The 26,875-nt window shown below is 45.1% G+C and overlaps 1 pseudogene across 1 annotated transcript; it reads left to right on the forward strand.

The window, feature by feature from the left end:
• Positions 1 to 2,056: 2,056 nt before the first annotated feature.
• On the forward strand, positions 2,057 to 16,464 carry LOC311131974 (phosphatidylinositol 4-kinase beta-like; annotated as a pseudogene). The gene is made up of 11 exons: positions 2,057 to 2,509; positions 11,131 to 11,358; positions 11,622 to 11,855; positions 11,989 to 12,098; positions 12,219 to 12,323; positions 14,074 to 14,197; positions 14,311 to 14,424; positions 14,670 to 14,821; positions 15,109 to 15,241; positions 15,501 to 15,621; positions 15,774 to 16,464. The product of its transcript is annotated as a phosphatidylinositol 4-kinase beta-like (transcript).
• Positions 16,465 to 26,875: the final 10,411 nt, after the last annotated feature.

Raw genomic sequence — 26,875 nt, forward strand, 5'->3', positions numbered from 1 at the left:
CATCTACGCTGATTTGAAGTGGATTTAACAAGTGACATCAATAGGATAATAGCTTTCCCCTGGTCTGTCATGGAAAGAGCCATCAAAGATGGAGCAGAAAAAGATGGAAAATGAGAGACAGAAGTAGGAGAAGAACAAGAAGTTGGGACAAAAGAGGCATCACAAAGATATGAAGTTTAAGAAGGCCCAGAAGGATTTCATAAAGGAGAAATGGGTCAAGGTAGTCAGAAACAAGTATCTGGCTGCTTTTAAGAGTGAGAACGAGTGGGATAAACTTACACAGAAACTGATTAAAGCTGACTAGAAGAAACAGGAGGACCTCAAGACAAAGGAAGATATGAGAAAGGTGGAAACCAAAGAACACAAAGGCAGCCAGAAGAGAAGAGGCTGCAAGGGAAGAAAAACCTATGATTGGTTTTGGAAAAACTGCAATGGTCCTGCAACAAGTGGAAAATAAATATGTGTGTTTGTATGCGTGAGTAACTTCCATTTTAGTGTCCGGTTCCACTGTAACCCTTTAAGAACATTCAAAAATGTTTCCACAAGAATTAGAAAATGGAGCTTGGCAGGTAAAAACAACAGATATAAAACCAGCTGTGTACAGTATCATTACATATTGGTTGAATGAGTCAATTGTGAAATAATGAATGACATTCACCCCTACAACTCATCCAGAATGCCGCAGCCCGTCTGGTGTTCAACCTTCCCAAGTTCTCTCACGTCACCCCCCTCCTCCGCACACTCCACTGGCTTCCAGTTGAAGCTCGCATCCGCTACAAGACCATGGTGCTTGCCTATGGAGCAGTGAGGGGAACGGCACCTCTGTACCTTCGGGCTCTGATCAGTCCCTACACCCAAACGAGGCCATTGCGTTCATCCACCTCTGGCCTGCTGGCTCCCCTTCCTCTGCGGAAGCATAGTTCCCGCTCAGCCCAGTCAAAACTGTTCGCTGCTCTGGCACCCCAATGGTGGAACAAGCTCCCTCACGACGCCAGGACAGCGGAGTCACTCACCACCTTCCGGAGACATTTGAAACCCCACCTCTTTAAGGAATACCTGGGATAGGATAAAGTAATCCTTCTACCCCCCCCCCCCCCCCAAACATTGTAAAGTGGTTATCCCACTGGCTATAGGGTGAACGCACCAATTGGTGAGTCGCTCTGGATAAGAGCGTCTGCTAAATGACGTAAATGTGCCCTTGAGCAAGGCACTTAACCCTAATTGCTCCTGTAAGTCGCTCTGGATAAGAGCGTCTGCTAAATGACTAAAATGTAAAATGTAAATGTAATTCACCAGACAAATTAGTCATTGGACACCATGAGTTTGTTTAGATTTTCCTTTACTGACATGACAAATTAAATACAAAGCAAGAAGTGGCGACGATTAAGACTTCAAGGTGTGGTCTAGTACTGTAGTGTGTTGCTGAAATTCCCTCCCCCTGAAGCTACTTCAAAAGGGCCTGTATATCCGACCTTCGCAAAACTGCAGTAACCGCCTGAACTGACCTTTGTTCGTAAGTACTTTAAATCAAATGCCGACTTCTCATAGTTGGTTCAAGTCCCAGGTTTGCTTAAAAACCTTAGTGTAGTCAACATGATTTTCCTGTGTTTTATATATATTCCACACTGAGGTTGGAATAACAGTGAAATTCTGAAAGATTACAATGCCGTTTTTAGTGTAAGAGCCATTTTAAAAGACGCCTGAAATGTCATTCTATGGTGGTGAGACGAAATGTTGGCCTGCCTGGTGACATCACACCTCCAAACCGCTGTCAATAACAGCTAGTTTTCCCCTCCCCACTCACACCACTCCCAGACAGTCCTATCAAAATTCTTGCTTGAGAAATGTCTCTTTGCTAAGAAGCTATTAGTTTCTTTTTGACCATTTTAATTTAAAATAAATCACAGTAAGGTACTTAATTGTTACCCAGAAACTATTTTAAATTGAGATAAAACAGCTGCATTGGACCTTTAAATGGGACTCTTCTTCTCTTACTCCCATATAGTCATCTTTAACTTTAGCTCTAATTTTAACCAAACTTTTTTGCATCTCCTATATGGACGAGGATATGGGCGACGCCATCCGGCCCTACGTGGTGCACCGCTGCCGCCAGAGCATTGCCTTCTCCCTGCAGGCGGCATGGCTGCTCGGCGCCTACTCCTCCGACATGCACATCTCTACCCATCGCCACTCGCGCGGCACCAAGCTGCGCAAGCTAATCCTCTCAGACGAACTAAAGCCCCACTCAGCTTCTAAAGGTGTGGGTCCCGCCGGTGCTGCGGACGCCAGCCCTGGGCTGCGGGACGTTGCCCACATTCGACACCACCAGCGGCACACCGTGGAGCCGCCCCCGGCCCCCGACAGCCAAATCATCCCTGCCGATGCCTACCTCTCGCCTTCCAAGCGGACACATCAGCGATCCAAGTCGGACGCCACGCATTGCACAAGCCTGGGGAGTAGCCTCAGGAGAACAGCCAGCAACCCCAAGGTGGAAAGCGGCTACGATGAGGTGAGTACCTTTTTTAACATATTTTGTCATACAAAAAGAGGGAAGGGAGAGTGGGATCAGAGTTGTAGAGTATAGAATGTCTTTGTACGTTTTTAATCTTTAATAGTAGGCCTGTTGCATACATGTTCTCTTTTATAGTCCCTATGGATGATAAAGCACAGGAAACCCTGAGTAACCTGAATACCAAGTTTTTCTCCATCTGTGTGTCAGTAGTAAATGGTTGTCCTACATAACACTGTGGGATTCAGCAAGGGAAACTTGGATCAGCCATGCTGGAGTGTGCTGAGTCAGCAATACTTTTTATTATTCGCAGGTGCAGCGTTTGCTTGCGACTTGCAGGCTCGTCTTCCATGTCTCACAATAATATTACTTGTGCAAAAACTGTTCTGTAAAAATTTAATATTCTTTGGGAGACCAGGAGTACGAGTTTTGGACATTGAAGAGCGTTATTCCAGCTCTTTCTATGGTCTAGCCAGACTACCCTCAGTCTAACTAATAAAGAAGGGGGTGGGGTTAGGTAGCATCTGTCCCACATCTCCAGAGTTCCCTCCCTATTGTTTTGGGCGTGCAGTGTCCTCCCTCTCCTTTTTGGCTGGACTTCTCAGCCAGATTGCTCTGCAGCTGGTGTCAGAGTGAGGTTGAGTGTGGGTCCCTCTCGAATGGAGAGCTTGGTGAAAAAATTGGTCACTTTCTATCATTGCAGACATTAGATTGTTTAGCAGATGCTATTGTGAGCATGTTTGTGTTGGGGCAGGATTTGTGTCAGTGTTGACGAGCGATATGGTTCTGGTGGAAGTTTTCTGCTTCCTCTTGTCTGGCCTTTCTCTCGGTCTCACTGATTGTCTGGCTTGCAACCTTCTGTCAGTCCTCTCTCTCTCTCATCAGGGGATCAGTTATTTTATGAGAAATCAAATTGGGTAGTTTTAGATGGGACAAGGTCCTGAACTATAGCAGAAAGACGGTCCCTCTCCCCTCGTTCAAAGCTTTCTTGGACTCTCCCAGGCATCTTGCTGTGTTATGCATTTTCTCCCTACTACCAATGTTTCCTCTCACCTCTAGTCTCTCTCTATTCTGTTTTTTGTGCCTGTTTTTGTCATCCTTTTTAAAAATCCTCTACCCATCCCTCTCTCAGCTAATCTCCTCTCCTTCTCTTTCGCTCTCCCTCACTCTGTTTTCCTCCCCTCCCTTCCCCACGTATGCCTGCATCAAACCTCCCTGCTGATGTTGTTGTGGCCAGTGATCCCTGTTTAATCTGTGTCTGTGCTGTGAAGAATCCTGTAGGGCAGGTGGAGCACATTAACAATCCACAGAATGCAACCAACAGCCCAAAGGAGTTCAAGGGCACTTCGCTTTATTGACTTTGCTCTTTAGGATGTATTAGCAAAGATGGGCAGAAACTGCTTCTCCAATAGAAATCCCCGATCACGCTTGTAGGTGATGTTTTGGCAACGTTAGCTAGCTAAGCTCATGTGCAGAAACACATCGTCGGGTTTAACGGTCGTGCAGGCCGTCAAATCAAAGGCACATAGATTCAAGCTAGGCTTAAGTAGCGGAAACTGTCATTACTACAACCTCATGAAAGTGACAGGTTTTTATTTTCAACAAAAACAACTTTATATCAAAGTTTTTGTCAAATAAAAACCTGTCACTTTCATGAGGTTTCCGCTACTTAAGCCTAGCTTGAATCTGTGTTGCATTTAGATTTCGAGAAACTTAACAACTAAGAATACATTTTTCACTTCTCCCATTAACTTACCAAACCCTGGTCTGGTCTGCTGAGTCTGCTTCGCAAGCATTATGGGAAGTCTCGCGTGTTGCGCCTCTGGGTTTAGAAACTCTGTGGTATTAGTACACAGTGATCACTAGTTGGATGCCAAGCAGTCCATTTTGCTTTGATAATAAATACTGTACTGATAGTCCTTATTGATAAGGCTTCACACGCCATCTTGTTAGTCCTGGTTATTGGCCTAAGGACTGACCTGACTAATTTTGTTTTGATCTTTTTACTTGGCCTCTGGCTGGATGGCAACAGTGAGGAAAAACCAAGAGGCACCAATCACAGTGAAGAGGAAGAAGAATGCTGTGAAATATGTCCACAATTTTGAGCCGCGCTGTAATGTGAGTGGGACCACCCCCGCAGTGCAGATTGGGTGGGTGTTGCATTACAGCCCTTTTTTGTTTACAGTCTGGGCTCAGCTGTCAGTGCCCAGGTATGCCCTCTCCGCCACAATACTTCCCTCTTCCTGCCCACCTCGCGTCGTCTTGGCAACATAGCCGCCGGGCTGGGGCACTGTGGTGGATTCAGATAGCACCATTTTCCCCCCAGAGTGGGATTCAATGGAAACATACATGAGGGGTTTAACTACAGATGCAGCTGTCGCTTTACACAAATTATTTCTGTTTCTATATACACTACCGTTCAAAAGTTTGGGGTCACTTAGAAATGTCCTTGTTTTTGAAAGAAAAGCATTTTCTTTGTCCATTTTTTAAATAACATCAAATTGATCAGAAATACAGTGTAGACATTGTTAATGTTGTAGCTGGAAACGGCAGATTTTTAATGGAATGTCTACATAGGCGTACAGAGGCCAATTATCAGCAACCATCTGTCCTGTGTTCCAATGGCACGTTGTGTTTGCTAATCCAAGTTTATCATTTTAAAAGGCTAATTGATCATTAGAAAACCCTTTTGCAATTATGTTAGCACAGCTGAAAACTGTTGTGCTGATTTTAAAGGAGCAATAAAACTGGCCTTCTTGAGACTAGTTGAGTATCTGGAGCATCAGCAATTGTGGGTTCGATTACAGGCTCAAAATGGCCAGAAACAAACAACTTTCTTCTGAAACTCGTCAGTCTATTCTTGTTCTGAGAAATGAAGGCTATTCCATGCGAGAAATGACAAGAAACTGAAGATCTTGTACAACGCTGTGTACTACTCCCTTCACAGAACAGCGCTCTAACCAGAATAGAAAGCGCGTATTACACTGTATTTCTGATCAATTTGATGTTATTTTAATGGACAAAAAAATTGCTTTTCTTTTGAAAACAAGGACATTTCTAAGTGACCCCAAACGTTTGAACAGTAGTGTGTGTGTATATATATATATATATATATATATATATATAGATATGTCAGAATTACATGGCCAGTATTGAATAGAGGAGAATCCTAGCAAATTCTGAGCGTTTGAGAGACTGTTTTACAACCGGAGTATGCAATATTGGTTTCATCAACACACCTGTATCAACTGCATGTCGGCCATTTGCGGTTATACGTGAGTGCCGGTGGAAAGTTTATCTGGATATAGGACATCTGACATGACAATGACATTAATACATGCTAATAGTTAACTAGCGAGAACCAGCCACTCACTATGTTTTGAAATGGCTATCTAGTTAAGTCTATAGGCGATATCATTATTTTACCTGCTGCGCATTGTCTCTCACCCTCTCTCTCCTCTGGCCACTGCCCACCTGAACACATGCAGGTGATGGACACACCATGACTTTTCCAAGATTTTCATTGCTGACCAAAAATTGGCTATAACTGGGTAAATAGCTCACTAACTAGCAATCAATATCAACATTTTCACGTGGAGCTAGTCTCGCTTTGATCTCAAAAACACATCTTGCGACTGAATGATTGAAAGACCACTCGTGCCTGTAGGCCTACAATAACAGAGGACACTTTGATCAAATTCTGATTGGGGTAGCATAATTGTTTGATTTTTGTGATTTTTAGCGTGATTTATTATTATTTTTTACTTATCCGTTCGGTCAAGTATCAATGTCGGGCCCAGCATTATTCACTTGAACATAAAGACGTTCGGTGGCAGGCAAATGCCTCAACATTGATTTGACTGCTGTAAAATCAGTTGTAGGTCTTTAGACTGACTTCCTTATCAGATAGGCTAGTACAGAGGAGCTATGCGTTGTCACCCGATTTTAGCTCCGCCCTTACAAAATGGTATTCTAACACGTCGCCCTGTGTTCAACAATCACCTGGACAACAAGTGCAAAGGACGTCTGCTCTACTGCTGACGTACATGCACACAGAGAAAATGCATTTCTGCCACACCTTGTTGTGTTCTGCAGGTAACCCAAGCCTCAGGCTCGGTCTCCCTGTCGACTCTATCCCCAAGGCAGTTGTCATCAGCAACGTGTACTTTGGTTACATGTCTATTGGGTGAGCAGTTACTGTCTATACAGGTACATTCCGGAAAGTATCCTACAGCTAATTGCTCATTTTAGGCTAGACTCCTGAAATGCATTACATATTTGAAAATCTAATCAGCATGAGAATTACATTTTCAGTTATTTGGATCCAGTTGCGGTCAAATACACTATATATACAAAAGTATGTGGACACCCCTTCAAATTAGTGGATTTGGCTATTTCAGCCACACCTGTTGCTGACAGGTGTATAAAATCGAGCACAGCCATGTGATCTCCATAGACAAACCATGGCAGTAGAATGACCTTACTGAAGAGCTCAGTGACTTTCTACGTGGCACCGTCATAGGATGCCACCTTTCCAACAAGTCAGTTTGTCAAATTCCTGCCCTGCTAGAGCTTCCCCGGTAAACTGTAAGTACTGTTATTGTGAAGTGGAAACGTCTAGGAGCAACAACGGCTCAGCCGCAAAGTGGTAGGCCACACAAGCTCACTGAACGAGACCGGCGAGTACTGAAGCGCATGCCGCATAAAAATCGTCTGTCTTCGGGTTCCAAACTGCCTCTGGAAGCAACGTGAAGTGGGTTTCCATGGCCGAGCAGCTGCACACAAGCCTAAGATCACCATCCGCAATGCCAAGTGTCGGCTGGAGTGGTGTAAAGCTCACCGCCATTGGACTCTGGAGCAGTGGAAACGCGTTCTCTGGAGTGATGAATCATGCTTCACCATTTGGCAGTCCGACGGACTAATCTAGGTTTGGCGGATGCCAGGAGAACGCTACCTGCCCAAATGCATAGTGCCAACTGTAAAGTTTGGTGGAGGATGAATAATGGTCTGGGGCTGTTTTTCATGGTTCGGGCTAAGCCCTTTAGTTCCAGTGAAGGGAAATCTTAACGCTACAGCATACAATGACATTCTAGACGATTCTGTGCTTCCAACTTTGTGGCAACAGTTTGGGGAAGGCCCTTTCCTGTTTCAGCATGACAATGCCCCTGTGCACGAAGCGAGGTCTGTACAGAAATGGTTTGTTGAGATCGGTGTGGAAGAACTTGACTGGCCTGCACAGAGCCCTGTCCTCAACCCCATCGAACACCTTTGGGATGAATTGGAACGCTGACTGCGAGCCAGGCCTAATCGCCCAACATCAGTGCCCGACCTCACGAATGCTCTTGTGGTTGAGTAGAAGCAAGTACCCGCAGCAATGTTCCAACATCTTCCAACATGCCCACGATTTTGTAATGAGATATTTGACAAGCAGGTGTCTACATACTTTTGGTAATGTAGTGTATATTGTCACCCTTGCACTTTACAATGGAGTGCAATAGAGCAGAAGACTCGTTTGCTACAACACCTTGCTTGTTTCAGCAAGGAGCAAAGTTTCATCATGTTGTTGAGTCCATGAACAGTTGTTCCACAAAAAAAAAGACGGGTTATTTTATTTTCGTGCCGGCTTCATCCATAACCGAGTGGCGCAGTGGTCTAAGGCACTGCATCTCAGTGCTTGAGGCGTCACTACAGACCCCCTGGTTCGATTCCAGGCTGTATCACAACTTGCCGTGATTGGGAGTCCCATAGGGCGGCGCAGAATTGGCCCAGTGTCGTCTGGGTTTGGCTGGTGTAGGCTGTCATTGTAAATAAGAATATGTTCTTAACTGACTTGCCTAGTTAAATAAAGGTAAAATAAAAAAATATATACGGTAATTGTGCCAGCCCTAACAGGACTTGACTCTATATGATAGAGCACTCTACCTTTTCAAATCTATTAATTACATTTTTGGGAAGTGTTACCCAGCCACTTTATTTGATTGGAACACCAATTATTTTGCCTCGTTAAGCATGGGTCCAGAATCAGTTGTTTTGAATAGGGAAATCCAATCCCAGTAACACTCGGGGGCCCTTCCTCAACAGAACGTCCTGTCCACTCTGGAAGTAATGTCAGGAAGTCATGACGTTTGGTCATGATCCAGAAAATACACTTCTTCACAGGAAAGGCATTTTGACATTTGACTACAAAAGTAGAATGCTAAGGAAGCTGCTTGGTTTGCCTGTCAACACAAAAAGACCAAGGAAATGCTATGAAATACAGGTTCCTCGTCCTGGAAAATCTGTGGTTTTGAATAGGCCTAACTAGGGCTGTGGCGGTCATGACATTTTGGCAGGCGGTAATTGTCATGCAAATGACTGCCGGTCTCACGGTAATTGACCGTTAATTAACATAAACATGTTTAGCGCGCTTTTGGAACATCTAGATTTTAAAAAGTCAAAGTACATTTTTAATATAGCCATCACAATAAAATCCATTATTGATTTAGTTGTGATAGGCTTATAAACCAGGGAATGTCTTAGAAATCAAAACATAAAGGGCTGCATGATGCAACTCTATATATTGATGATTTGGAGAGGGGGAGATCTAATCAATGGAAGATGGAATTAAAAGTGAAATGAGAGGCTACAACGACCAAAAGCCAACGGGTATGCTGCTATTTACGCTATAGTCTGAGTGGAGTTATGTGTAGGCTAACGGTAGGACGGTGAAAAGCGCAGTAATGTTATGGCTAGGCTCAATTAGCCGAGTTAGCTAGCTTCTCTCAGTTTGATACAGTCAAGACAGGTACTGAATAATCGGATTGGATGATAAATAACTAGCAAGAAGTTAACAGTGGTTGCGGTCTCTCTCTCAGGCTCATGGTGCTTACTCATACATTCACACACACACCGAACGGCCTCCACTCCCTAACAGCCTCGCTCTCGCTCTCTCCCCTCCCATGGGTCCGGTTGAATAAAGTAGCAAAACAATTGGCTTTTCTGCTGCTTCCCTCACTCGGATCAGACCAGTTGTCCTTTCGGGAGAGGTTTTAAAAATGGATGCATATTGGGTCCGGGGCTTTCCCGTGTCCATTTCGGAACAGGAACTGTAACTCCCATAATTATTTGTCCTCATCATTCAGATTATTCAAATTAAATCATGATGTGATTAGAGGGACAACAGAGCACTGAGTTCCAGGCCATTAGCAAGTTTGGTAGGCTATCCATCAGCACCGTTCATTTGCGCAGTTTTGGATTGGGAGTACCTTTACCAACGGGAATTTAACTGCGGTCACGACTCGTGACTGGCGGTAATAAGGTCACCGCAACAGCCCTAGCCCTAATCTGTGTGTCAACGCCACCTCTAGGCTCTGTTTCAATGTCCACACCAACTAGCACATGTATGCATTGGGCATGATTTCTTTGTGGTATAAAAGTATGGACATTGGCATGTAGTGCAATGGTCTCAACCCCTTGGGTTGTTTTTCTCTCTGTAATCGGATAACTTGCTTCATGTTTTTGAAAAATGCTTCTGGGAGTTTTGGAATGGGGAGACTCAGCTAAATGTAAAGACACCTGGAGTAACCTTTACTGAAGGAGAGTCAGTCAAAGTCAGTCATAATTACACACGTTTACACATTTTACATGGTAGTCCTAAGCAACAAATACGCCACTGGCAGTAGTTCATGTGGCAAAAATTGGCCTACCTGGTATTAAAGGTAGACTCAGTGGGATGACGTAGATGCAGAAAGTAAACAGCATAGTGGGTCAATTTCCACAACAACTAAGAGCGTTGAAGTGCGAGGCTCAACTTCTCCGCTGTTTTGGTCCCTTGGCTACCATGCTGTAACAGTGCGACTGTGTGAGCAAAGTATTTTATCTCGCTCATCTCAATATCTGCGGTGCTGCTCGTGGCAACATACATTTCACTGAGTCCACCTTTAACTAAGAACTAACAAATTAACCTTTTTTTCTTGTGTGTTAAGTATTTTAACATATGTTAGCCTACTTAATTGGAACTTGTTTCCATAACAAAACAAAATGTAAGTACTTTTTTTATATAGTAACCTTATGATTGAGATGTTATCTAATTTCAAAGTAGCCTTAATGGTGGACTGTAGAACAAAGGACTTCCTAGATTTGTACTTTGACCTACTATAATGGTATTGAATATTGCTCATTCTTTAAATATGAAGATATTGGACACCATAAGTTGACTAAACATCTCCAAGGCCCAAGAGCTTGTTTGGTATCTGGGTTTCGCTCAAGTCTCTCTCATTTTAACCATTGTGGTACTGATCTCTGGTGCTGGTATGTGGTACTGCAATGGGTTGACAGAATTTAATTTATTTGCTTCTTTCTCCCTGTGCCCATGCATTCTTAGTCTGATACCTCCCCTTGGTTTTCTCTTCAGATTCCGCTCCTAAAACATCCTTCTTTCAATTCCCATCATACCCATCTTCCTCCCTCCTTTCTCAGCCTCTTTTTTTTTTTTTTTTTTGTGGGTGTAGTCATTCATGGAAGGACCCTAAAAAAAAGATGTGCCGCTTGTTGTAAATGTCTTCAGAACACAAAAAGACATCTGTCTTGATCTAGATTCTAACCAGCTCTCCTCCTCCTAACCTTGCTCCTCCTCTCTGTAGCCGTTAAGCCTGACACTGCAGAGGGAGTTCATCAAGTCTCTGATGGGCATCGGAAAGCGGCTGGCCACGCTGCCCACCAAGGAGCAGAAGACCTGGCAGCTCATCTCAGAGCTGTCACAGCTCAACCACAAGCTGCCAGCCCGCGTCTGGCTGCCCACTGCAGCCTTCGACCTCCACGTGGTGCGAATTCCCCACACACAGGCCGTGGTGCTCAACTCCAAAGATAAGGTGAGGCAACTTGTTGTAATACACATGTATAAGGAGGTACACACACACACAACAGGCTCCAAAAACAAGGTGACCAGAATGCCTAGTAGTTTGACACAATTAATTAGTTAACTCATTTGTTAGTTTATTTATTTCCTGAGGAGCCTGGAGTTTAGATGGAGTGGGCCCCAATGCTCTTTGTCAATGGGACTTCCTGCATAAATGTACCTTACAAAAATAGGTCTAGAACTCCAGTGACCTCTTCATTCTCCCTTTCCTCTCAGGCCCTGTATATCATCTACGTGGAGGTGCTGGAGTGCGAAAGGTTCGAGACGTCCGGCATTCCCCTGCGCATCCCGGAGACATGCATCCGCAGCGCCCGCTCTGTGGACAACCTCCTCCCGGAGTGCGTTGGCATCACAGCCGAGCAGCGCGCCGGCAGTTTCTCCACCGTGCCCAACTACGACAACGACGACGAGGCCTGGGCCGTGGATGACATCGGCAAGTTGGAAGTGGAGGTAGGTACCCATGGCAACCACATGGTGGCACCGTCTGACTTTAAGTCACATTTTGATGACTAGGTTGTTGGGGAAGGAGGAGGTGAATCAGATTTGAATGTACTTTAACTCTGGGGTCCTTCTATGGTTCCAGCTCCCAGAAGGCCACACCAGTAGCAGTGACAACATCTCCCAGTTCTCTGTGGACAGCATCACCAGCACGGAGAGCAAGGAGCCTGTCTTCATCGCCGCTGGCGACATCAGGTACAGGGTCACTGCCTGACAGACTTGCCCTGCTAGCTTGTAGTTTCTCTTTAAGACTTTCTTGTTATAGAGTTTTGGTCTGGATAGCTGTTTTACAAACGCATGTTTCTTTTGTCTTAGGCGACGTCTATCAGAGAACCTGGCCCACACCCCCACAACGTTCCGGAAAGATCCGGAGGACCCGTCCACTGTGGCGCTCAAGGAGCCCTGGCAGGAGAAAGTCAGGTGGGTGATTGGTACATAGAAATATACACTGCTCAAAAAAATAAAGGGAACACTAAAATAACACATCCTAGATCTGAATGAATGAAATAATCTTATTAAATACTTTTTTCTTTACATAGTTGAATGTGCTGACAACAAAATCACACAAAAATTATCAATGGAAATCAAATGTATCAACCCATGGAGGTCTGGATTTGGAGTCACACTCAAAATTAAAGTGGAAAACCACACTACAGGCTGAACCAACTTTGATGTGATGTCCTCAAAACAAGTCAAAATGAGGCTCAGTAGTGTGTGGCCTCCACGTGCCTGTATGACCTCCCTACAACACCTGGGCATGCTCCTGATGAGGTGGCGGATGGTCTCCTGAGGGATCTCCTCCCAGACCTGGACTAAAGCATCCGCCAACTCCTGGACAGTCTGTGGTGCAACGTGGCGTTGGTGGATGGAGCGAGACATGATGTCCCAGATGTGCTCAATTGGATTCAGGTCTGGGGAACGGGCGGGCCAGTCCATAGCATCAATGCCTTCCTCTTGCAGGAACTGCTGACACACTCCAGCCACATGAGGTCTAGCATTGTCTTGCATTAGGAGGAACCCAGGGCCAACCGCACCAGCATATGGTCTCACAAGGGGTCTGAGGATTTCATCTCGGTACCTAATGGCAGTCAGGCTACCTCTGGCGAGCACATGGAGGGCTGTGCGGCCCCCCAAAGAAATGCCACCCCACACCATGACTGACCCACCGCCAAACCGGTCATGCTGGAGGATGTTGCAGGCAGCAGAACATTCTCCACGGCGTCTCCAGACTCTGTCACGTCTGTCACATGTGCTCAGTGTGAACCTGCTTTCATCTGTGAAGAGCACAGGGCGCCAGTGGCGAATTTGCCAATCTTGGTGTTCTCTGGCAAATGCCAAACGTCCTGCACGGTGTTGGGCTGTAAGCACAACCCCCACCTATGGACGTCGGGCCCTCATACCACCCTCATGGAGTCTGTTTCTGACCGTTTGAGCAGACACATGCACATTTGTGGCCTGCTGGAGGTCATTTTGCAGGGCTCTGGCAGTGCTCCTCCTTGCACAAAGGCGGAGGTAGCGGTCCTGCTGCTGGGTTGTTGCCCTCCTACGGCCTCCTCCACGTCTCCTGATGTACTGGCCTGTCTCCTGGTAGCGCCTCCATGCTCTGGACACTACGCTGACAGACACAGCAAACCTTCTTGCCACAGCTCGCATTGATGTGCCATCCTGGATGAGCTGCACTACCTGAGCCACTTGTGTGGGTTGTAGACTCCGTCTCATGCTACCACTAGAGTGAAAGCACCGCCAGCATTCAAAATGACCAAAACATCAGCCAGGAAGCATAGGAACTGAGAAGTGGTCTGTGGTCACCACCTGCAGAACCACTCCTTTATTGGGGGTGTCTTGCTAATTGCCTATAATTTCCACCTGTTGTCTATTCCATTTGCACAACAGCATGTGAAATATATTGTCAATCAGTGTTGCTTCCTAAGTGGACAGTTTGATTTCACAGAAGTGTGATTGACTTGGAGTTACATTGTGTTGTTTAAGTGTTCCCTTTTATTTTTTTGAGCAGTGTAATTACTAGAAGAGACAAAATGGATGGGCATACACAATCCCCCACCCGAGGATACATGTCTGTCCCACTTAGTGCAGCGAAGACAACACATTGTGGCATTGTAAAGTCATTTGCTGTGTCTCACTATTTCTTTCCGCTCTCTCCATCCCTCAGGCGGATAAGGGAGGGCTCCCCTTACGGTCACCTGCCAAACTGGCGGCTGCTGTCGGTCATCGTGAAGTGTGGGGACGACCTGAGGCAAGAGCTACTGGCCTTCCAGGTGCTCAGCCAGCTACAGGTACTTGACTCTCCACAGTAGAGTCCCATTCCACAGAAATGCTCTGAATTATGTATTCTTATTAGCATTCATTCAATCACTAATTCGCTCCACTACTCCCCTTTCCTCTCCAGTCCATCTGGGAGCAGGAGCACGTCCCCCTGTGGATCAAGCCCTATAAGATCCTGGTGATGTCATCGGACAGCGGGATGATCGAGCCCGTGCTGAACTTTGTCTCTCTGCACCAGGTGAGCAGAGAAAATGAGATGGACCCAATTGTGCACTTGAAATCTCATGACAAAGTTGCCTAACAATAACTTCAAGCCGAGTTGTTTAGCTATGTAATCCAGTACCTCTTGGGATGAAAGATTTTGATAATCTAAGTAATTTCGTGTCAGTTGCTAATTCTAATGGAATGCCGTGTCGGTAGCTTTTTCTAATGGAATACTGTGTCTGTTGCTATTTCATACAAAATGCTGTTTCTGTGCTCCAGGTGAGGAAGCAGAGCCAGCTGTCTCTGCTGGACTACTTCCTGCAGGAGCACGGCAGCTACACCACCGAGGCCTTCCTCACCGCCCAGTGCAACTTTGTGGAGAGCTGCGCCGGCTACAGTCTCATCTGCTACCTGCTGCAGGTTAAAGACAGGTGGGCAGCCCTCCCTTTTCACCCCTCTTCAGTTTCACTCGTTACATTACTCACATGTTCCATTTCCCCTCTTAGCTTCCTTTGTCTTTGAGCCTGTTTGGCTACATTTACACAGGCTGCACAATTCTGATCTTTTGCCAATAATTGGGCAGAAGGTCAGAATTGGGCTGCCTGTGTAAACACAGTTTTTGTGGTCTGATATCAACTACCACATCCCACCCTCTCCTCTATTCCTATACCCTTTACTCAGTTCCCCTATCCCTCATCTCCTTTCTGTCTTTCTCCAGACACAATGGAAACATCCTCCTGGACTCGTAGGGCCACATAATCCACATTGACTTTGGCTTCATCCTGTCCAGCTCGCCCAGGAACCTGGGCTTTGAGACCTCCGCTTTTAAGCTCACCAGCGAATTTGTGGATGTGAGTCAAATGAATTATACTGCATGCGAATTTGCATTGTCATATAAGTGTAAACTGGAGAACACTGTGGAATTGATCATACAACTAGCTGCCTAACAATCTAGCTAGAAACCTCACAAAATGTTCACTGCATAAATGCATACATTTGTTAGTGTTCAAAGATGCTATTAGCGAGTTTGCTGTTTAGCTGCAGTAGCCTGCATAACCTGTTGGTTTTTTATGTGTAAAGACTAACCTCTGTTGTCTGTGGTTCTCTCAGGTGATGGGAGGCCTGGATGGAGACATGTTCAACTACTACAAGATGCTGATGCTCCAGCGCCTGATAGCTGCTGGCAAACACATGGAGAAGGTGGTCCAAATAGTGGAGATCATGCAGCAAGGTACTGTTAGCTAAAACGGTATATTAGCATGACCAGTGTGTTGTGGTGTTTTTCCATAAACATTATCTATCTGCCCGGTTTCTCTGTGGTCTTGGGATTGCAACTCCTCTGACTCCCTCTCCCTGGGTCTCCCCTCTCTCCTCCCCCACCAGGCTCTCACCTACCCTGCTTCCATGGCTCCAGCACCATCCGCTACCTGAAGGAACGTTTCCACATGAGCCTGACGGAGGAGCAGCTACAGGTGCTGGTGGAGCAGATGGTGGATGGCACCATGCGCTCCATCACCACCAAGCTTTACGACGGCTTCCAGTACTTCACCAACGGCATCATGTGAACAGTTCGACACCAAACTCTACTACATGGGACAACCACATGGGAGAGCAAGCAAACATACATATAAAGATGGTGGTGAACATGTGCATATGGACTCACGCATGTGTGCTTGCCATAGCAGCACATTTAGGAAAATGGACTTGTGTATAGACTAGTGCTACAGGACCTGTTTGCAAACTCGGTATGTTCTTTGTCTTAGACGGACCACTGTTTACCCCCTCCTTGTTTTGGCCTTGTGGAGGGGGAGTCCGCACCTCCTCTCCCTCTTGTCCTCCTATCCATAGGACATTTACCGCATTGACTGTTCTAAAACGAGGCATAACGCACAGTTCAAATCACACACGAAAAGGATAAGTATCAATATCGGAGAAGGTACTTCATTGAAAAGGGGGAGGGGCAATGTGGTAGTGGTCTATATTCAGAGGAGCCAAGAAGACTTTTCTCAGAATGGATGAAAAATGAATAACTGTAGATCAATTGTGCAAGAGCATCACAAAGCAGTACATATAGAATATATATATAGAATATATGTACTTATTTTTGTTCTTAGAGCAAAATTGACTTTGAGAAGTTGAGAAACCACTATGTAACGACAACGAAAGCACAAGACATATCAATTGCTGAGGTTTTCTAATGGACATTTTCTTTGTTCTCTGAAAGTTCTGTGGTTATCAAGAATGAGCCAACCCGAAGAGAGGGGAAAAAGGACTATAACAACCATTGGTGTATGAGTGTTATCTGTCTGGAAAACATCTCCTTAATCCAAGGTTTTTATGTGTTTTGAACGATGTTTAAACTTGAACTGGAAAATTTAACTAGGACCAACTAATCTCTTATTAGGGGTCCAAGCATGCAGCAAAGCTGCTGGTTGTATGTGTTTTTGTTCCCATCCTTAATAGCAGGTGCAGTTTCATTTCAATCTGGGTTTTGGACAACTGGGGCTCATTCAGTAGAGCACATCTGTAACGCACTTAGTGTTATAGATAGAAATGCAATGAATAGAAAAAAGACTGTTCTCTATCGTCACAGTTCAATTCTCTAGGGACTCTTGTCCTTACTGAATAAGCACCATGCAACAGTCTGTCTAGTATGTGAAACCATCAGGAAAGGGCAGGACATTTTACCATTTGAATATGCCGACTGTGTCATACCAACATGCATCATGTAGATATTTTCTAGTTTCACTCTGTAAACCACCATACTTGAAGGAACATTAATGTAGTAATGAGCCTCATGCACTTGATGTGTTGTTTACATTGTTCCAAAGTGTCAGAATTAATAATAATGATAATAATAATAACCCTGCTTTTTCTTGATATCCTTCTTATTTTTATTATTACTAATATTATTATGATCATCATTATAATAAGTATTGCCATTATCATTAGTAGGCTTAGTATAGCAGCCCGAGCTGTAGGCCTAAGAGCATATCCTGTTTAGTCTTAATACTGTAACTTATTTAGGCCTATATTTCAATGCTTATATAGGCTACTGTATCAATCAATCTTTCATTCGTTCATGTCATCACACAGCATATGAGTCATTCATGATTTGAAATGCAATCAAGCATGTTAGTTTTAAAATAAAATAAAGCGAGCTTAGAATAATTAGCTTAAACAATAAGCCGTTACATTTCGGAAATTGCATTCACAAATGAATGTGACTGTTTTTAGTCTTTGCTGTGATAAAGGCTTAGCAAAAAAACTTTACAACAAACTCTCTGGTACGCTTATAATGTAGTTATTGTTGTTTACGTTGTTCCAAAAGGTCCGAAAATTATATTGTAATCTACGCAGCACCTGTTTGGCACACATAATATGCATGCAGCGCTTGCTCCTTACCTTATTTTTCTTGATCTAGAATATTTTCCACAACTAGTTAAATTTATTCCACACATTGACTTCCCCTTGACCTCATGAGCAACCAGTAAACATTCCCAGTTTCGAGTTTATTTGTCACGTCCTGCACCCCTGCAGTCTCTATGTGGACACAGAGGAGGGTGAGCCTCAAAGAGTTAATACTATGGTCAGGGTCAGGAAATGCTCTGCAGATGGGGAGGGTATTTCCCACAAAGTGGATTTCTTGATTATTATACCATTGAATAAAGAGGCAAGTTAACTCAGAATACTACACCAATACCTGTGCAGTAGCAATGTAATGTCATATAGTATTTGTAATTGTTTAGTAAATACATAGAAATGGAGATATGCTGTTTTGGTGTACCTCAAGATTGTATCACTCTCTCTCTCTCTCACACACACACACACACACACACACGCACACGCACACAAACACACACACACATTGTTTTCTCTCTATCAGACCAGTCCTTGTCAGCTGGGTGGGTAGGCTTGGTGGGTCGAAGGGGCCCCTGCTCCAAACAGCCCTTCATGGTGACCTTCTTCAGGGCCAGCCAGGTCCCCTGTCGCGCCCTGAATCCCAACCCCCGCAAGAAGAAGCCCAAATATGACCGTCCCCTGCCCAGTATACATGGTGAGGTCATACAAGGTCAGGGGACAACACTGGTTTTTGGTGTTAAGCTTGTTTTTGCAGAGTTTAAAGGGATAGTTCATCCAAATTACAAAATTACTTAACTTGCGTTTACATTTAATTGTGTCTTTATTTTAAATCCAATGCATCCAAAGCATGCTTAACAGTCTGTCCTGTCTCATAACATCTTTTTTGATCCCTTTCAGATCACAGCCACGTCAACAGTGGGCGTCAGGCTTGTAAGAGACAAGAATTATATGTGAGCTTTAGTAACCTAGGCTGGAAGGTGAGCTTCTGTCTCCCTTAACTACTCAATCTACTGAATAGATAATATCATGATCTAACATTGTATCACCTTATTTGCTGTAACACACAATTAGCAAAATAAATAACAATGTAAATCACAATATGGGGATGAGGTAGTTGGGTGGGCTAATTACAGATGGGCTGTGTACAGGTGCAGTGATCAGTAAGCTGCTCTGACAACTGATGCTTAAAGTTAGTGAGGGAGATAAGTGTCTCCAGCTTCAGAGATGTTTGCAGTCCGTTCCAGCTATATGCAGCAGAGAACTGGAAGGAATGGCGGCCAAAGGAGGTGTTGGCTTTGGGGATGACCAGAGAGATATACCTGCTGGAACGCATACTACGGGTGGGTGTTGCTATGGTGACCAATGATCTAAGATAAGGCGGGGATTTGCCTAGAAGTGATTTATAGATGACCTGGAGCCAGTGGGTTTGGCGACGAATATGTAGTGAGGGCCAGCCAACGAGAGTGTACAGGTCACAATGGTGGGTAGTATATGGGGCTTTGGTGACAAAACAGATGGCACTGTGATAGACTACATCCAATTTGCTGAGTAGAGTGTTGGAAGCTATTTTGTAAATGACATCACCGAAGTCAAGGATCGGTAGGATAGTCAGTTTTACGAGGGCATGTTTAGCAGCATGAGTGAAGGAGGCTTTGTTGAGACATAGGAAGCCGATTCTAGATTTAGCTTTGGATTGGAGATGCTTAATGTGAGTCTGGAAGGAGAGTTTACGGTCTAACCAGACACCTAGGTATTTGTAGTTGTCCACATATTCTAAGTCAGACCCGCCGAGAGTAGTGATTCTAATCGGGCGGGCGGGTGCAAGCAGCGTTCGATTGAAGAGCATGCATTTAGTTTTACTAGCGTTTAAGAGCAGTTGGAGGCCACGGAAGGAGTGTTGTATGGCATTGAAGCTCGTTTGGAGGTTTGTTAACACAGTGTCCAGTGAAGGGCCAGATGTATACAAAATGGTGTCGTCTGCGTAGAGGTAGATCTGAGAGTCATCAGCAGCAAGAGCGACATCATTGATATACACAGAGAATAGAGTCGGCCCGAGATTTGAACCCTGTGGCACCCCCTTAGAGACTGCTAGAGGTCCAGACAACAGGCCCTCCGATTTGACACATTGAACTCTATCTGAGAAGTAGTTGGTGAACCAGGTGAGGCAGTCATTTGAGAAACCAAGGCTATTTAGTCTGCCAATAAGAATGCAGTGATTGACAGAGTCAAAAGCCTTGGCCAGGTCGATGAAGACGGCTGCACATTACTGTCTTTTATCGATCGCGGTTATCATATCGTTTAGGACATTGAGCTTGGCTGAGGTGCACCCATGACCAGCTCGAAGAGGGGGATGACCGCGGCAGCTTTCCAAATCTCTGGGGATCTCAGACGATAAGAAAGACAGGTTGAACAGGCTAGTAATAGGGGTTACGACAATTTCGGCGGGGTCCAGATTTAGCAGCTCTTTCAGGACATCAGCTATCTGTATTTGGGTGAAGGAGATGTGGGGGGGGGGGGGGGGGGGGGGGGGGGGGGGGGGGGGGGGCATGGGCAAGTTGCAGCGGAGGGTGCAGAGCTGGTGGCCGGGGTAGGGGTAGCCAAGTGGAAAGCATGGTCAGCCGTAGCAAAATGCTTATTGATATTCTCGATTATCGTAGATTTATCGGTGGTGACAGTGTTTCCTAGCCTCAGTGCAGTGGGTAGCTGGGAGGAGGTGCTCTTATTCTCCATGGACTTTACAGTGTCCCAAAACGTTTTGGAGTTAGTGCTACAGGATGCACATTTCTGTTTGAAAAAGCTAGCCTTTGCTTTCCTAACTGATTGTGTATATTGGTTCCTGACTTCCCTGAAAAGTTGCATATCGCGGGGGCTGTTCGATGCTAATGCAGTACGCCACAGGATGTTTTTGTGCTGTGTCACGAACCGGCTCAAGTTCGTAACAAAAGGGAGACACGTGGAGACAAGGAATACCTAAAATATATATTTATTAGCTAAAGTAAACTAAATCAAATAACAATGGTGTGTGTAATCAGTAATCAGTAGTGTAAGTGAGTGTTTGCAGGCATAAATGTAATAATGCAAAGTGTTGAAAGGTGACAAAGCAAACAACCAAAAAGGCCACAAAACTATCACAACCAAAGTCAAAGTATCTGCCTGGAGAGAGTCTCCTCAATGAATGTGGAAGAGGTCCATTTATGCTGGGACACACCCGGCCCAGGTGTTTCCCATGTAGCTGACGACCCTCCCAACTCCGCCCACCAGCATCCTAATAAGGAAACAAGAGCAAAGAGAGAATACGGCAGACAGAGTGGGAGGGTCGTCACACCCCCCCCCCCCCATAAGACCGGGGACCAACAAGGACCCCGGACCAACGTACCAGCCCCTGCGTCCCAAACCGACAATTTGTACATGTTCACCCCTCCACTTGCCCCACCCATCATCCTCCTCTCCAGACCTCAGCAACCTTTACACAGGAAGCAACCTTTAAGAGGAAAGAAAAACACAAGACTAGGAGGGGACAAACAGGAAAGATAGAACATGACAAAATCAAACAATGGTCGGTCACATCAATATTCATGAACAGGGCGCACGAGAGAGCGCATCAGCAATCACGTTATCAGTCCCCCGGATGTGCCGCACATCTAGATGGAAGGATTGTAAAAATAAACACCATCTCATTATCCTCTGATTAGGACACCTCATGGACCTCAAAAATGTGAGAGGGTTATGGTCGGTGTAGACCACAATAGGTACTACACCCGACCCAACATACACTTCAAAGTGTTGTAGCGCCCATATAAGTGCTAATGCTTCTTTTTCAATGACCGAATAGTTCAACTGATAATGGTTAAACTTTTTGGAAAAGAAACTAACAGGCCTCTCAACCCCAGCCACATCTGCTTGCAGCAAAACTGCAACCGCCCCCACATGACTAGCATCCACCTGCAAGGTAAATGACAAATCCACACGAGGAGCAGCCAGTACCGGAGTTGAAGTAAGCAACCTCTTTGCATCTTCGAAAGCCTGTTGACAATGAGAAGACCATACGTACACAGCCTTAGCTTTCAGCAAATCTGTCAAGGGAGCGACCACAGTAGAGAAGTTCCTACAAAAACCACGATAATACCCAATCATTCCCAAGAAACGCATCAGTTCCTTTTTAGTAGTTGGTAGTGGAAAAGCATCAATAGCTACCACTTTAGCCCGAACAGGACGCACTTCACCCTGCCCAACCACCTTTCCAAGGTATGTAACAGTCGCCTGAGCAAACTCACATTTAGCCAAATTTATCGTGAGACGACCCGCAGCCAAACGTCCGAACAAGGCTTGAATACGGGACAGATGTTCCTCCCAAGTATCTGCATATATCACTACATCGTCCAGATAAACAGCGCACCCGGCCAGACCAGAGACAACCCTGTTCATAAGTCGCTGAAAAGTTGCAGGCGCATTACGCAGTCCGAAACTCATAACCGAATACGAGTACAGACCAAAAGGTGTAATAAAGGCAGAGATTTCACGTGCCCTACTCATCAGTGGCACCTGCCAATAGCCCTTTAACAGGTCAAATTTGCTCACAAACTTAGCTGCGCCGACTTGATCAACGCAGTCCTCCATCCGAGGAAGAGGAAATGAATCCGGCTTAGTGACATCGTTTACCTTACGGTAGTCCGTACAAAATCTGTTTGTTCCATCCGATTTACTGACCAAGATACAGGGAGAAGCCCAACTGGAGAAAGAAGGCTCTGCTATTTTACTCTCCAGCATGTATCTGACCTCAGCATCCAGACAACGCAGTTTCTCTGAAGAAACTCTATAGAACTGTTGACGAATGGGGTCAGCATCTCCAATGTCAATATCATGTTCTATTAAGTTTGTACGTGTTGGTGTATCAGAAAACAACCCTGGAAATCTCAGAATCAGACCAACCATCTCTTTCCGCCCATCAACAGGTAGATGAGTAAGAAGGCTATCTAAAATCTCCAGTGTCTCTGAATTCTTCAATCTACCCTGCAGTATGCAATCGTCGGGACCAGAAACATCTTCCTGCTCCTGCACAGACCTAGCATGACCAGAATCCAGGGAATAAACAGTATCAGCCAAAAGAACAGCCCACCGTTCTCTGTAGACTCCCCCTGTTCAGTCTCAGAGGAACGTGCATAATAGGGTTTTAACAAATTTATATGGCACAGTTGGTGTGCTTTCCTCCGTTCTGGAGTGGCAACTAGATAATTTTGCTCAGTGTACTGGCGCACCACTGTATATGGACCTTGAAACTTGGCTTGAAAAGGAGAACCAACAATTGGCAGCAGAGCCAGAACCTGATCACCTGGACTAAAGTGACGAGGCTCAGCTCGCCGATCATATATGCTCTTCGTCCTGTCCTGTGAAGATGATAGCTTCTCTTTAGCCATTTCACCAGCGGCATACAAGCGTCGCCGAAAATCACACACATATGATAACAGGGACTGAGGAGGCTCGGGAGACTTCCAGTCATCCTGGAGAACAGATAAAAGCCCACGCACCCTATGTCCAAACACTAGGTCATTTGGGCTAAAACCTGTGCTCTCCTGTGAAACCTCCCTAGCAGCTAACAGTAACCAAGGCAACCCCTCCTCCCAATCCTTATCCATCTCAGTACAATAAGCTCTCAACAAAGACTTAAGCGTTTGATGGAAACGTTCCAGTGCTCCTTGACTTCGGGCATGATAAGCGCTAGACAAGTTGTGTTTAATATGGAGTTGTTGGAGAACCTGTCCAAAGAGATTAGAGGTGAAATTAGATCCTTGATCACTTTGAATGACCTTAGGGATTCCAAACAGTGAGAAAAACTGAGTCAAAGCTTTTAACACAGACTTAGTCGTGATAGACCGGAGAGGATAGGCAGCAGGAAACCTAGTGGTCTGACACATCACAGTCAACAAATAATTACTACCCTTTCTGGAACGAGGCAGAGGACCAACACAGTCAATAATCAGATACTCAAAAGGTTTACTGAGTACAGGAATAGGGAACAGTGGTACCGGCTTAATAGCTTGATTAGGTTTACCAGTTAATTGACAGGTGTGACAAGTTTTGATGAAATCCGAAACATCCCTCTTTAATCTTGGCCAAAAAAAATGTTGTAATATGCGATTGTAGGTTTTTCTCACACCCATATGCCCAGCAACGTCGTTGTGAGAAGTTGTCAGCACCAACTCACGAAGCTTAACTGGTACCACAACCTGACTAATCGCCTCCCCCAGAAAACAACTACCATGAGACATCCACTTTCTCATCAGGACCTCCTCTTGGAGAAAATAGCCCTGTGCGACATCTCCCAACTGTTCCACAGGCACAATTTGGTCCCGCAACTCTTCTAATGTAGGGTCAGCCCAGGGCTATTTTAGTTGTGGGATACAGATAACGGGATAACAGGGAAAACAGTAACAGACTTCTTTATGGTATTCTCGCTAGCCAGTTCCGTGACCAAGTCGTCAGGGATCATAGAATGCGTCACTGCACACGCAGAAAACACCTCTGGAAAATTCTGCGCACTCTCATCAGGAATCCCTACAATTGAAGGCTTAGTGGAAACCACTAAAGATGGAAACACGATAGGCCACACACGCTCCCCAGCCAAGTTATTTCCAAGGATCATGTCAATACCCTCAATAGGCAATGAAGGACGCACCCCCACAACAACCTCACCTTTCACCAGTCCACAATCCAACATCAGTTTATGCAATGGAACTGACAGAGTGTTCAAACCTATTCCCCTAATTAGAACACTATTCCCCGAATCAGTCTCCGCAGAGAAGGGTAACACAGATTCCAACACAAATGATTCAGAGGCACATGTGTCTCTTAGGATCTTTACTGGCACTAGGTTCTTACTTCCTACCATAGACACAAAACCCTCCGTAACGAAAGGTAAATAGTCGGGATCAATATAACCTTTCACCTGGCTCTGGGCATGAGACAATGCGTCAGGAGTGAACTGATGTGGAACAGGCGCTGCTAACGCTGCAGGCCTCGATTTACCATAAGCACCTGTACTGAATTTACCTCTAGACCTAAGAATCGGACATTCATTCTTCCAATGACCTAATTCTTGACAGTAGTGACACTCTTGACCAACGTCAGTTTTACCACGGGTATCAGGCTCAACCCTAGTTGAATGAAACTCTGCCCGGGAACCGAAGTATCTCGGCGAGCGAGGCCCAAATCTCTGCGAACGCCCCCACTCACTCCGAATACGGGGTTCTGCAAAAACATTTGTGAGTCAACACATATTCATCTGCCAAAACCGCAGCTTCAGCGACAGTCTTTATTTTTCGTTCGTTAATGTACGTCGCTATACGATCAGGGATTGTGTCCTTAAATTGTTCTAACATAATCAGATCACACAGCCCTTGGAAAGTCATAACTGCAGAGGCAGAACACCAGCGATTGAACTGTGAAGATAATATTCGTGCAAACTCAACATGAGTCTGCTGATCATCCCTTTTTAAAGTTCTAAATCGTTGGCGGTAAGCCTCAGGGACCAATTCATAACTCTGTAACACAGCCGTTTTAACCTTCTCATAACTAACACTGTCTGCTACACTAAGAGCTGAATATGCTTCTTGCGCTTTACCAGTCAGCACACACTGCAACATCAAAGTGCGATCAGAATCAGGCCAACTCCTAGCGTCAGCAACACGCTCAAACAACGAAAATAATGTCTCCGGGTCCTTTTCATTAAACTGGGGCAACAACCGTAAATTCCCAACAATATCAAATGTGTCTGGATTACGACCAAAAGAGGAACGACCCCTAGGTAACTCTGGGTCACCTTCCCAGAGCAAACTCTCCCCTGAGAGCTTTCCTTCCCTAACCAACTCTAGTCGCTCTTGTTGCAGCTTGATTTTAGCACGCTCCATATCCTGTTTAAATTCCAATTCCCTTTCATATTTTACCCGATCATGCTCCATTTTAGCTCTTTGTCCATTTCGTTCATGCTCCATTTTAGCTTGTTCATGCTCCAGCTGTAACAGAAGCAGTTCTTTCTGCTGTTCAAAGAGAAGACTACTATGACTAACCGATGGAGCGGTCATTGTAACATATCGGGGAGACAACGTGTCCTCAGCAGAGGCTGCCCCAGTGGTAACATCCAGAATACCACTCTCCATCAAATTGGCCTTCAATATTAACCTAATAGAATTTTTTAGACGTTTATCACTAATTTCAATCTTGTAGTGTTCAGCAACCTTCAACAGCTGTTCTTTAGTACATAATTCTAACAGTTCTTCTGATGGAAAGCGAATGAACTCATCTACATTAGACGCCATAATCAGAAAAAAAAAAAATATATATATATATCATAATAATCTTGCTCAACCCCTCTGCTGAGCACACCAGACACAAGAGAAATGACAATCACACCGAGCACCACAGAAGAGAGCTGGGATATGGAGCTTCCCCAAAACCTACAATAACTCAACCCTAGTCTTCGTGCAGATTCGCGGTGGGTAATTACGCACTGTAGCCCGCTGGCAAGGAATTAAACCCCCCAGCACGCTGGTAGATTTCCCCAAGCCACGGATGTGCCCCCGAGACAACTGCTCAGTCCACTGACACCACACAAAAATAACAAACATTTAACCATGCCCAACGTATCCCAAAACAAAACACGTCACTAAGCCTATCAGGGGAAAAAGCTATAGCTCCGGGTAGCAAATGTCACTACCCTACCCAATCTCCCACTGAGGTACACAGCCGATTGTACTCACCTCCTCAGACCGATGTCCCAACAGCGAGTAGAGCAAGAGTTTCCAGGCTGGGCAGGGACTGGAAACTAACCAATGTACTCTCTCCAACGCAGTACAAAACCCAAAGGCAACCAATACTGGGCCGATCAAACTCAAACAAACTAACAAAATTTACAAAGAAAGACCCTACAGAATTGGACATTAACTCCACGTTCTCCCAAACACAACCAGTTCAAGATCCCGGACGAGCCCCCACTTGTCACGAACCGGCTCAAGTTCGTAACAAAAGGGAGACACGTGGAGACAAGGAATACCCAAAATATATATTTATTAGCTAAAGTAAACTAAATCAAATAACAATGGTGTGTGTAATCAGTAATCAGTAGTGTA

This window comes from Coregonus lavaretus (assembly GCF_964263955.1).
Source record: "Coregonus lavaretus genome assembly, chromosome: 7".
NCBI lineage: Eukaryota > Metazoa > Chordata > Actinopteri > Salmoniformes > Salmonidae > Coregonus > Coregonus lavaretus.